The following is a 12,670-nucleotide window of genomic DNA, read 5'->3' as shown; positions in this document are numbered from 1 at the left end:
TTTTTTTTTTTTTTTTAATTTTGTTTTTTATTTAAACACCTTGATTACATACATGATTGTGTTTGGGTTTCAGTCATAAAAGGAACACCACCCATCACCAGTGCAACATTCCCATCACCCAAGTCCCAAATCACCCTCCTCCCCACCCAACCCCCCGCCTGTACCCTAAACAGGCTCTACATTTCCCTCATACATTCTCAATATTAGGACAGTTCAAAATGTAGTTATTTCTCTAACTAAACTCATCACTCTTTGTGGTGAGCTTCCTGAGGTGAGCTGGAACTTCCAGCTCTTTTCTCTTTTGTGTCTGAAAATTATTATTACAAGGGTGTCTTTCATTTTTCTTAAAACCCATAGATGAGTGAGACCATTCTGCGTTTTTCTCTCTCTCTCTGACTTATTTCACTCAGCATAATAGATTCCATGTACATCCATGTATAGGAAAATTTCATGACTTCATCTCTCCTGACAGCTGCATAATATTCCATTGTGTATATGTACCACAGTTTCTTTAGCCATTCATCTGTTGAAGGGCATCTTGGTTGTTTCCAGAGTCTTGCTATGGTAAATAGAGCTGCAATGAATATAGGTGTAAGGAAGGGGTTTTTGTATTGTATTTTTGTGTTCCTAGGGTATATTCCTAGGAGTGGTATAGCTGGATCGTATGGGAGCTCGATTTCCAGTTTTTGGAGGAATCTCCATATCGCTTTCCATAAAGGTTGAACTAGACAGCATTCCCACCAGCAGTGGATAAGAGTTCCTTTCTCTCCACATCCCCGCCAACACTGTTTATTCTCATTCTTTGTGATGTGTGCCATTCTCTGGGGTGTGAGGTGGTATCTCATCGTTGATTTGATTTGCATCTCCCTGATGATTAGTGATGTGGAACATTTTTTCATGTGTCTTTTGGTCATGCGTATTTCTTCTTTGTCAAAGTGTCTGTTCATTTCTTCTCCCCATTTTTTGATGGGGTTAGATGTTTTTTTTCTTGTAAAGTTCTGTCAGTGCCTTGTATATTTTGGAGATTAGCCCCTTATCTGATGGGTATTGGGTGAATAGTTTCTCCCACTCAGTGGGTGGCTCTTGTATCCTGGGCACTATTTCCTTTGAGGTGCAGAAGCTTCTCAACTTAATATATTCCCATCTGTTAATCTCTGTTTTCACTTGCTTGGAGAGTGCAGTTTCCTCCTTGAAGATGCCTGTAATGTCCTGGAGTGTTTTGCCTATGTGCTGTTCTATATATCTTATGGTTTTGGGGCTGATATCGAGGTCTTTAATCCATTTGGATTTTACCTTTGTACATGATGTTAGCTGGGGGTCTAAGTTTAATTTTTTGCAAGTGGCTATCCAATTGTGCCAACACCACTTGTTGAAGAGGCTTTCCCTGCTCCATTTAGGATTTCCTGCTCCTTTATCAAAAATTAGATGGTTGTATCTCTGGGGAACATTTTCTGAGTATTCAAGCCTATTCCACTGATCTGAGGACCTATCCTTATTCCAATAACATGCTGTTTTGATAACTGTTGCTTTGTAGTACAGTTTAAAGTTGGGAAAAGTAATTCCTCCCATATTCTTTTTCCCAATGATTGCTTTAGCTATTCGAGGGTGTTTATTGTTCCAAATGAATTTCAAAAGTGTCTGATCCACTTCTTTGAAGAATGTCATGGGTATCTTTAGAGGGATGGCATTAAATCTGTATAATGCCTTGGGGAGTATTGACATTTTGATGATGTTAATCCTGCCAATCCATGAGCAGGGTATGTGTTTCCATTTCCGTGTGTCCTCTCTTATTTCTTGGAGCAGAGTTTTATAGTTTTCTTTGTATAGGTCCTTCACATACTTAGTCAAGTTGATTCCAAGATATTTGAGTTTGTGTGGCACTATTGTGAATGGGGTTGTTTTCTTAATGTCCATTTCATCCTTATTACTATTGGTATATAGAAAGGCCATTGATTTTTGTGTGTTAATTTTGTAGCCTGCCACCTTGCTATATGAGTCTATTGTTTCTAGAAGCTTTTTGATAGAGTCTTTAGAGTTTTCTAAGTAGAGTATCATGTCATCTGCAAACAGTGAGAGCTTGACTTCTTCCTTTCCTATCTGGATTCCCTTGATATCCTTTTCTTGCCTAATCGCTATAGCAAGTACTTCCAGTGCTATGTTGAATAGGAGTGGTGAGAGAGGACAGCCTTGTCTTGTGCCAGAATTTAGAGGGAAGGCTTTTAGTTTTTCTCCATTGAGGATAATATTTGCCACTGGCTTGTGGTAGATGGCCTTCACTATATTGAGAAAGGTTCCCTCCATTCCCATCTTGCTGAGAGTTTTGATCAAGAATGGGTGTTGGACCTTATCAAATGCTTTCTCTGCATCTATTGATATGATCATGTGGTTTTTATTTTTCTTGTTATTGATGTTGTGTATTATGTTGATAGATTTACGGATGTTAAACCAGCCTTGCATTCCTGGGATGAAACCTACTTGATCGTAGTGGATGATCTTCTTAATGAGGCATTGAATCCTATTTGCCAGGATTTTGTTGAGGATCTTTGCATCTGCATTCATCAGTGATATTGGTCTGTAATTTTCTTTTTTGGTAGCGTCTCTGTCTGGTTTAGGTATCAAGGTGATGTTGGCTTCATAAAAGCTATTTGGAAGTGTTTCTGTTTGTTCAATTTCATGAAAGAGTCTTGCCAAGATTGGCAGTAGTTCCTCTTGGAAAGTTTGATAGAATTCATTAGTGAATCCATCTGGACCTGGGCTTTTGTTTTTTCGGCAGACATTTGATTACTGTTTTAATTTCATCAATGGTGATGGGGGTGTTTAGATATGCTACATCCTCTTCCTTCAACCATGGAAGATTATAAGAGTCCAAGAATTTATCCATTTCTTCCAGGTTCTCATTTTTAGTGGCGTAGAGTTTTTCAAAGTAGTTTCTGATTACCCTTTGAATCTCTGTCATATCAGTAGTGATCTCTCCTTTTTCATTCCTGATACGAGTTATCAAGTTTCTCTCTCTCTCTTTCTTTGTTAGGTTTGCCAGTGGTCTATCAATCTTGTTTATTTTTTCAAAGAACCAACTTCTGCTTTCGTTGATCTTTCGGATTGTTTTTTGAGTTTCCACTTCGTTGATTTCTGCTCTCAGCTTTGTTATTTCCTTCTGTCTTCCTGTTCTTGGGTCCTTTTGTTGAGCATTTTCTAGTTCTATTAGCTGTGTCATTAAGCTACTCAGGTAAGCTCCTTCTTCCTTCCTGATGTGTGCTTGCAAAGCTATAAATTTTCCTCTCAGTACTGCTTTTGCTGTGTCCCATAAGTTCTGAGAGTTTGTGTCTTTATTGTCATTTGTTTCCAGGAACCTTTTTATTTCCTCCTTGATTTCATCTCGGACCCACTGGTTATTGAGCATGAGGCTGTTTAACTTCCAGGTGTTAAAGTGTTTCTTCTGAGTCCCTTTGGAGTTCACAAATAATTTCAGAGCCTTGTGGTCAGCGAAGGTAGTCTGCAAAATTTCTATCCTCTTGATCTTATGGAGGTATGTTTTATGTGCCAGCATGTAGTCTCATATTCATTTCTACCTTAATGCTCAAGTGGTTAATGGCTTGTAAACAATAGAGTTCTCATTGGGCACTTAAAGGAGTTCAGAGTGAGTAATCTAAAATCCTTTATGTGGTGAATTATCATCCACTAATTTTTCTCCTTACAGGTATAGATTTGAAGTTTTTATTAAAGGAAGTCCTTGTAGCAGCATTAAGAGGAATTAGAAAAGTGTTCTAAAATGTCTTCTAGGTGAATCTTATGAGATCATTCTTGTCCTACATTATTGTATTACACCTGTAACATCCCAACAGCAATCATAAAAGGGGCCTTCCCTTTAAGAAAGACCTTAACCAACTATCTTGGTTGGCAGTTTAGCTGTGTCATAAAGCCCCTGGCCTCTCTAACCTCCCTGTTTATTAAAATAGTCTTAAAGAAGCATCTTGTCAGAGTCTTGCTTGCTCGGCCTTTGACAGGTCAAGGACCCCGTGGACTCTGGCAGATCATGAGATGTAAAAATTTTGCATAGGGAGGGAATTTTTTGGTTAATCTAAAAGACTGAAGTGCTCATGGAGTATTATTTTGAGGGGAATTTTGAATCAATTTTTACTTTAATTAAAAGTTTTTCTGGTACTGCTGGGTATTAAAGAGCCTCATGAAAGGTAAGTGAAAGGTAAGTGCTGTACTATTGAGCATTATTCCCAGCATTGATTGAGCATTGCTTGAGAAGAATAAAATACTCATATGATATAAATGGGGCCAGAGTGCTAAAACAACAGGTAGAGTATTTGCCTTGCATAATGCTGACCTATATTCAGCCTGGCTCCCCACATGATCCCCTTAACTACCAGGAGTGATTCCTGAACAGAAGCTAGGTAAGCCCCCAGCTCATCCAAATGTGGTCCCAAATAGCAATAAAAAGAGATATATACACCTGTAGACTGTATGTTTGTGAAATATAATCCAAGTCTATGAGGGGATAAGTCCAAATTGTCGAGTTGTTTTAGGTCTGAGCACACATATGGACTGTTTTATTTTTTACATGATTATTAAGTTGTTGTGCAAAGTAGAAATAAAAGAATTCTTGTTTACAAGTTATTAGGAATTTCAACACAATTGAGCATAAACCATGTGTGGACCTCCTAAGAGTTGGGCTTTCTGCTAAGTCACATATCCATGAACTTAGCCCCGAAGCACAGAGTTCTTTTATTCCTGGAAACAGTTTAGACACATTAAGTGTGCAGAGGTCAAAAGAATAAGAACTTTTCAATGAGAGAAACCTGGATTTTAATCACAAGCATCAGTAGTTTAATAATTTGTGGCCAGTGGCAAGTCACAGTCCCTCTCAAAGTTTCAATTTCTTCATCTAGAAAATGAATGAGATGCTGTTCTATAGCCCACAGGATTCCTGGAAGGATTAGTAATAAATTCACGTACAATGCCTAGTGAGGAGGAAGTAGCTGTGATGGTTGAACAAGTAAGTTGAAAAGTTAGAACTCTGTATGACAAAAATTTTTGCTTTCCTGTGTCTGCTCCTTCAATAGATATTAAGACATTTGGAAGAACTGGAGTGAGATAGTACAGTGGGTAGGGTGCTTGCATATTGTGTAAAGCAACCCAGGGTTGATCCTTTGAGCTTTTTAGCTGTGATCTCTGAGCATTGTATTCAGAAATTATCGCTGAGTACAGCCATGTGTATCCTTTCTTCTCCACAAAGGCACTAAGTGACTTTAGGACTTATTTGTGATCAATTCTAGAACCACTGTTATTTAGTGGGAAGGGAAATAGACTAAAAGGTTGAATAGAGATTTTTCTTGAGATGCTTCTTCTAATAGAGCTGATGGGATAAGACAAGAGTGCAGGAAACTATACTTAAAATGCAGAGTAAATTAAGTGGTACAGGAGGATTACTTGATCAGATAATGAGATTTAAACTATCGCTACAGAAGAACTTCAGAATTCAGGTGACTCCTTTATTGCAAAGGTTGAAATTATTAGAATTCAAAAATTAAGGGCTGCTACAAAGATCTAACCCCTTGACTTGGTAAGGGTGATTAATAAGTAGGGTACATAATGAGGTTTATGTCAATAAACTACTCTTTGCAGGAGTCACATATATTTTGGTAGATCCTCCTTATTTATTGGGATGACCATATGACCTTCAATCCTTCATAAAATGTGGCATAGGTGACCATCTCAAGTCCATGTCTTGAGAATTCCAGGAATCTTTTGCTTTTGCATTACTATTGCCCTGAGGAATGGTTCTGCAGAGGAAGTGTGGATAAGACACAAGCAGAAATGCACAGCCAAGAAATTTTGCATATAGCAAAAGCTGTGAACCAGGCATATGGCCCTACTCATGCTGCTTCCACTAGTACCTGGATATTTGAGTATAAATTTCCCCCTGCTAGCTGATGTAGCAATTCTGGGCCACAGGCCATCTCAAGTATTCTGGCATGGGCAGAGATGAGCATGTTCTTCTGGCCCTTGTCCAAGTTACTGTCCCACAGAATGGTGGAAAATAACAAGATGGTTAGTTACTATTTTGAGTCACTAAGTTTATGTGTACCTCAATGAAAAACTAGACACAGAAGTTGGTACCTGAAAGTAGGCTGCTAACGTGACACAGAGTAATTTCATGGAGCACTGGCTTTGGAGTTTCAGGAAATAGGACATGCATAGAAGACTGACACAAGACTCAAGTGGAAATGGGAAGAGTGGTGGCAAATCTCTGCTGCATGCTGAGCATGAGCCTGATGTTATAAATCAACAGAACAGTGAGTGACCTTGGTCACTGTTGCCTTGGTCACAGATAGGATGGAATGCTTATCCAGGGACCTGTGGGCTTGGAAAAGGAGATAGCTCAGAAAGATAAATGATATTAACTGGCTCCTTTTTAGTTGCATAATATAAAGTAAGAGAGAGAGAGAGAGAGATAATGATGAGCTAAATAAGTAATATTTATCCAAATCAAAATTTAAAGAAAATATTAAAAAATATCAGAACTGACTGGGTTTGAAAATAAATCATTCTCACATTCAGATTTGACAGTCAGTAAAAATCTTAGAAATTAGACACAATGTTTTATTCATTCCATTTAAATCAATGAGTATAAAAAATAAATTGATGACTATAAATCTTAAAATGGACACCCCAAACTACCAGTTACTACTCATATATTTTTCTAATAAATTTTTCTGGTCAGAAAGAATATTTTATGATTCTTCTATCTTTCCATCTCTGGCACTCTCTCTCCATCATTGCAACTGCATAGAGATGAAAGAATGCAATCAAATACAAATCAGCTCAACTACACTGCACAGACTCCATTTGCTTCCCTCATTCTAATCCTCAAATTTTGTTGTTCTCCTAATGCAAAAAAAATAAAATTTCTTTGTTTTTTTTTTTTTGTCAATACCTCCACTTGGGCTTTGTATTTCAGTCTTTTCTTACATCTTCTCCTTTTTACTTAGATTATTTCTGAAATGATCCCAGTCTTACTAGCAACATATTCTGCCTTTTGTCTTGCTGGGTTATTTCCACTAGCTCTCAATATGTAGCAATTGGCTTTTGTAGGTACATATGTGGGGGGTTGTTTTTAGATGACACCAGGTGTACTAAGATTTTCTCCTGATGCTATACTCAGGAATCACTCCTGGCAGGACTTGGGGAATTTAAAGCCCTGCTTGACTGTAGAAAAAGAAAGCATTTTACCCTTTGCACTATCTTTCTGGCTCCATCATTAGGCTTTAAAATTTCTTCCTAGACCTGACGTGTGTGTGTGTGTGTGTGTGTGTGTGTGTGTGTAAATTATTATTTCTTGCAGTGAGGCCATTACGTCATTGTCAGAAAGTTTACTAATTCCTATTGCTAGTTGATTATTCTGTTACTACTTTTTTGTTTCTGACTATTAGGTGGCTTTAGATACACATTGGCATCTCAAGTAGTGTTTCCTATGGGGATAACAGTATTTAAAAAGTAGGATTTAATGTGCAGCCATGAATGAGACTATATGTTCCAGAAATTTCAAACATCATGCTATTACTGAGGCTTTTTGTAAAAGCATGTTACCAGGACTTCTAGAAGTGCAAGAAAATGGGGATGGGTTAGGGGAGGGGGCCCACACTCACTCTAAGAAAGTCGTGGTGATTTGACCTGACATTTTTTGACAATTTTTACAAGTAATAACCTCTATCCTTCATGCAGGAGCACAAGTTTTCCATACACCACAAAAGGACATAGGGGAGAGTACAGTGATGAGGCCAAGGCCAAACTATACAATCTATACTGATTTGGTAAGATACTGACTGGAATCTGAATTACTTTGAATATGTTGCTAGGGGAAGGTGAATTCAAAAAACCTAGAAAGCAGCTACCCTACCTCATACTATCTTAGCCTATGTGCAAGAATTAGTGTTGAATGCTTGAGAAAAAACTGATGCAGATGAGAAATTCAAAGGCAGCTTTACCAAAATCTTCCTGGGGGTTACAGAGCCTTTTTCTCCCAATTTATTGGAAAACTTCAATACAGTTCAGAGACAGGTAAAAGGAAAAGAAACCCAAGAATACTTAATAAGGCAGCTGGCCTTTAAAAATGCAAATGAAAACTGCCAGTCAATACTATGTCCAATCAGAGAGAGGGAATGATATGATGAATGCATTCTGGAACATAGTTTCCATCTTATATGAAGCATGTTTAAATGCTATGGAGGCCTACTCAATCCAGAGGCAGGCTAGAGGACCACATTACCCATACAGAGATTAAGAAGCCCCAATCAACCATGTATTTTTGAGGTCACCACCTGGACCTTGTCTGAAATATGGCAGAGGAAACTATTTGGCAAAAAATTGTCACTTTGGGTGCCCGGAGAGATAGCACAGTGGCGTTTGCCTTGCAAGCAGCCAATCCAGGACCAAAGGTGGTTGGTTCAAATCCCGGTGTCCCATATGGTCCCCTGTGCCTGCCAGGAGCTATTTCTGAGCAGACAGCCAGGAGTCACCCCTGAGCACCGCCGGGTGTGGCCCAAAAACCAAAAAAAAAAAAAAAAAAAAAGAAATTGTCACTTTGGAGTTTAAAAAAACTGGAGAAGAGGACAAACCCAGACATTATAAATTAGGGGTGCATGCTAGAATTATAAAAAATTTGGTCACTATTGCAGGGATAGCAGGACCCTCCCTGGGCCTGCCCTTTGGAGATAGCCACCGAACCTTGCCCAAAATGCAATGGAGTAGATATTTGGGCAAGATACCAATAGATATTGGGAAATTGGGCAGTCCCCTTAGGCCCTACAAAATCAGAGGCCCCAATTTATGCAGGCCTACAGCCAATTAGTTTGCTGCAATCTGCCACCACAGGAAGTGCTGCCTTGGATATCCCCTACCTTGCCTCCATCACAATAACACCAGCTCAATAGACCTACAAATTGAAATCTGGAAAAAAGAAACCAATACTGCAAGGCACTCTATGCCTACTCTTAGAAAGAATCAGTCTAACAAAGGAATCAATGTTCATATGAGAATAATAGATCTGATTACACAGGAGAGATAATTGTTTTCACAGAACCAACAGAAAGAACATTTTAAAAGGAAAATGCATTGCCCAATGTTTGCTTCTTCTGTTTGTTATGCCTGGTCACTCTGATTCCCAAAAAACCTCTGATTGGAGGTTTATGCTAGCACTAACCACCTAGCGACCTCTGAGGATCTCCTAGCGGCCTTTACCTATAATTTACAAAAAGCATGCACCCACTAAAACTCTAGAGATACATGAAAAAGAATTAAAAAGAATGATTAACACTGGTGCTGATGTTTCCATCATCTCTTCCTGATAATGGCCCCATAGTTGGGCCCTGTAGGAGATACCTTATGGCTTGCAAAAAGTAGGCACTATCTTTTTACTATGTCTTACAAAGTGCTAGAGGTCTGAAAAACATTGGCCCTGAAAGCAATATAGCCACATTTCAGCCTCATGTGGCTCCCTTGCCCCTGAATATATGGGGTTGAGATCTATGCGAACAATGGCACACTGAGTGCATGATTCCCTCTCTAGCCACTTCTCTAGCTCATAATTCAGAAGACACTCATTTTTAAGCTAGGGCTACTGTGGTACAGCACCCAGAAAGCCTATAACCAGGGGTTGAAGGAATGCCCTCAGTCCACGCCATTGTGGCTTCTGTTTTCCCAACTAGAAGAGGAGTGGGAAGCTGACCCAGGTTCATGCCATTTTTGGAAAAATCTTGTCTGAAGAATTCCAAGAACCCAAGTCTCTAACTGAAGTCCATGTGGCTGGAATAGGAGCCAGCTTGAAGAACATTATTAATGTGCCCAGCTTCTATCTCTTGTGGTTTGAACCCATCTTCCAGGAGGCCCAGTTTTAATATATTAAATAGTTTTTCTTTTTGTTTTATGCCTCTTACACCATATTGCATGCTGCTATTTTTACTGTTGCTAAACATTTCTTTTCTTGTCCATTGGCAATGCAGCACCAAACTCCCCTATTAGGAGACAAAAAGAACTGCTTTCTGCAACCAGTCCACTACCTACTTGAACTGGCTTCTTTGACTAGGGTCCTGGCTTGAGGCCATGGCACTTTTGACCTGCAAAGGACAATTTACTTCATGACTGCCCTGTGTCTCATTAGCTGACATTCTTCAGATTTGACCTAACTGAAACTTGATTGGCAATGTAGAACAATACTTGGGTACTGTTACTTATTCCTACTCCCCCTGTGTTTTTCCTATGTAAAAGGAAGTGTAAGGAAACAGATTCTCTGATCCAGGATCAGCAGGTAATGTCCTATTAAGGGTGAGGATGTCAGTTATCAGAATTGCCCCTTGTAACTGCTGCAGGTTGACAGTTTGCCCTGGGATATATAAAGCCCCTACCTGAAATGTTGGGAGTTTGGGGGAGTGGAGACTCTGCTGCTGTCAGTGCTGGACTGTTCCTGCTGGAGGGATACTGCCTGATTGCTGGAGAAACTGTTTACTAGACTTCCAGCTCCTGCTACCTTTTGCTGCCCCTCTCTCCAACTGGTCTGGGCTTAACACTAACACAAGGAATGGGAATTTAAGATTTATCTAATTCTTTCTCACCTGACAGTGATTCTATGCATAATGTTTTATCAAGTTGCCATATTATACATGTTTAAATGTGGGAGAAGTTTTTCTCTGCTTTACTGACTTACCATTCCTATATAGATGACTTAAAGTCTACATATTATTTTATAGGAAGATGTGCCTGAAAAATTCAATTTAAATAAATAGAAATTCTCCCGAAATCTCTACTATGTTTTCTTAGTACCCCCAAATATGGACAAAATTAGAATATTGATACTTATCTCTTCCTTCTACATTCTTGCATATCACAAAATGGCATCTCCAATCTAGGAACCTAGAAACTTGGTTAATATGTAATCATCTCCTTACCTAGGCATCTCTCGTTATCTCCCTCAAACCATTCAAATGAATTTATCCTGCTTTTTTTTTTATCATCAGGATCAATAGAAGAATTCATTACTCATTCAGTAAACATTTTGACTTTCATCATCCTTAATTTGGGCCTAGTAAGGAAGGAAAACCAAGAGTCATTTATAGCATTGAAATGGCATGAATAATCTTTTAGAGGCACAGGGTGGCAGTGCCCCTCTGAAATCAGGTCAGGAAGTAGCCCTCTTAGCTGATTACCAGCACCATGAGCTCATTAATGACCATATGGTGTCAGAACCTTAAGGCAGCTAGACTCAATCATTGTAACTCAGCACTCAACTCAGGAGTAAAGTCATGATAATACTGCTACTGATGCTCAAAGGAGATAACCCTCACCTTTATTGTCTCTTTTCTCATATGAGGCCCAGGATAAATGAGTACATGATTATTAAAAATAAATAGCCATGGTTTGTAGTTACCCTCTAATCACAGCTATTTAGGGAAGAGTGGCAAATAGAGACCAATCAAAAGATAGGTTTAAATTACATACATGTTTTGGTTTATGAAAGCAGTTTACACAAAAGATATTCCAATACAGAATTAATATTTCTCATTTGTGGGATATAAAAAAACAAGGTAGGCAAATAAATATCCAAAGAAGGCAGCATAAATAGAGCTGGTGGTTAGCAGGAAGTTTACCATGGCAGGGGACAATGGCAGGGGGAAAACTGGGACAATGGTAGAGAAGGAAGTGGACATACTGGTGAAGGTTATAGTTCCAAAATGTTTTCTGTCTACCCTAACCATTAACAGAAATTTAATTTATGGTGCCTAAAAAAATAGAAGAAAGGGAAAAAAATGTTCCCTCACAAAATTCAACTTTACTGGGATCACTGATCAATCTGGCAGTGATAGTGGGGTATAGAAAGTACAGATATTTTCCTTGTCACCATGTTTCTAAAATCATATCCTTGTCTCCATGCACTCAGCTTCCAGCCTTGCTGTTGCTATGTTGGTCCTTCTTTGGTAAACAGATTGCTCTGAAGAAAAATGATTGATTGTCCAGCAGTGGGGAACAATTGCCCCCTGAGTTCCTTGATGGCTATCTTATTTGTAGTCACCTCCTGTAGTCACATGCCTTGATATTTAGGCTCTTCTGATCATTCTTTTTTAGTTTCTTTAGAAGGTCAGCTAACTTGAAGGGCAGACTCTTTGCCTCATTTCCTTAATATTCCAAATGCCTCATAGAGAGGTAATCCGTAAAGTGTGATTTTAAAATATTTTTTATATATTTAAATATAAGGAATGCAAAGTTAAGGCTGGAAAGATAGTATAGCAAGTAAAGTTCTTGCCTTATATGCAGGTGACCAAGGTTTGATCCTTGGCATCCCATAAAACCCTCCCAATTTCCTATGTGTGGAGTCAGACTAAAACCTGAGCATTGCTGACAATGATCCCCAATGAAAAGAATGCACAATTAGTTTCTCTATTCCTTAAACAATTGTGCTTTGAAGATATCTTGACTTTGTTTTATGCATCAATGTGAATTAGAGATATTTCATTCTAACATTTTTTATGAGAAAATTAAAGATCATTGAAGCCATATAGCCAATAAGTGATGTCAGTGCTGTACATATTAATATCTCATAGCTTATGGTTCTTTTTTAAACCAGATGTCACATAGAGCAGAGAAATTAGGTCTGCATTTTATGTGCAGT

This window comes from Suncus etruscus, chromosome 9 (assembly GCF_024139225.1).
Source record: "Suncus etruscus isolate mSunEtr1 chromosome 9, mSunEtr1.pri.cur, whole genome shotgun sequence".
Classification (NCBI taxonomy): domain Eukaryota; kingdom Metazoa; phylum Chordata; class Mammalia; order Eulipotyphla; family Soricidae; genus Suncus; species Suncus etruscus.
Note: the sequence above shows the minus strand (reverse complement) of the source record.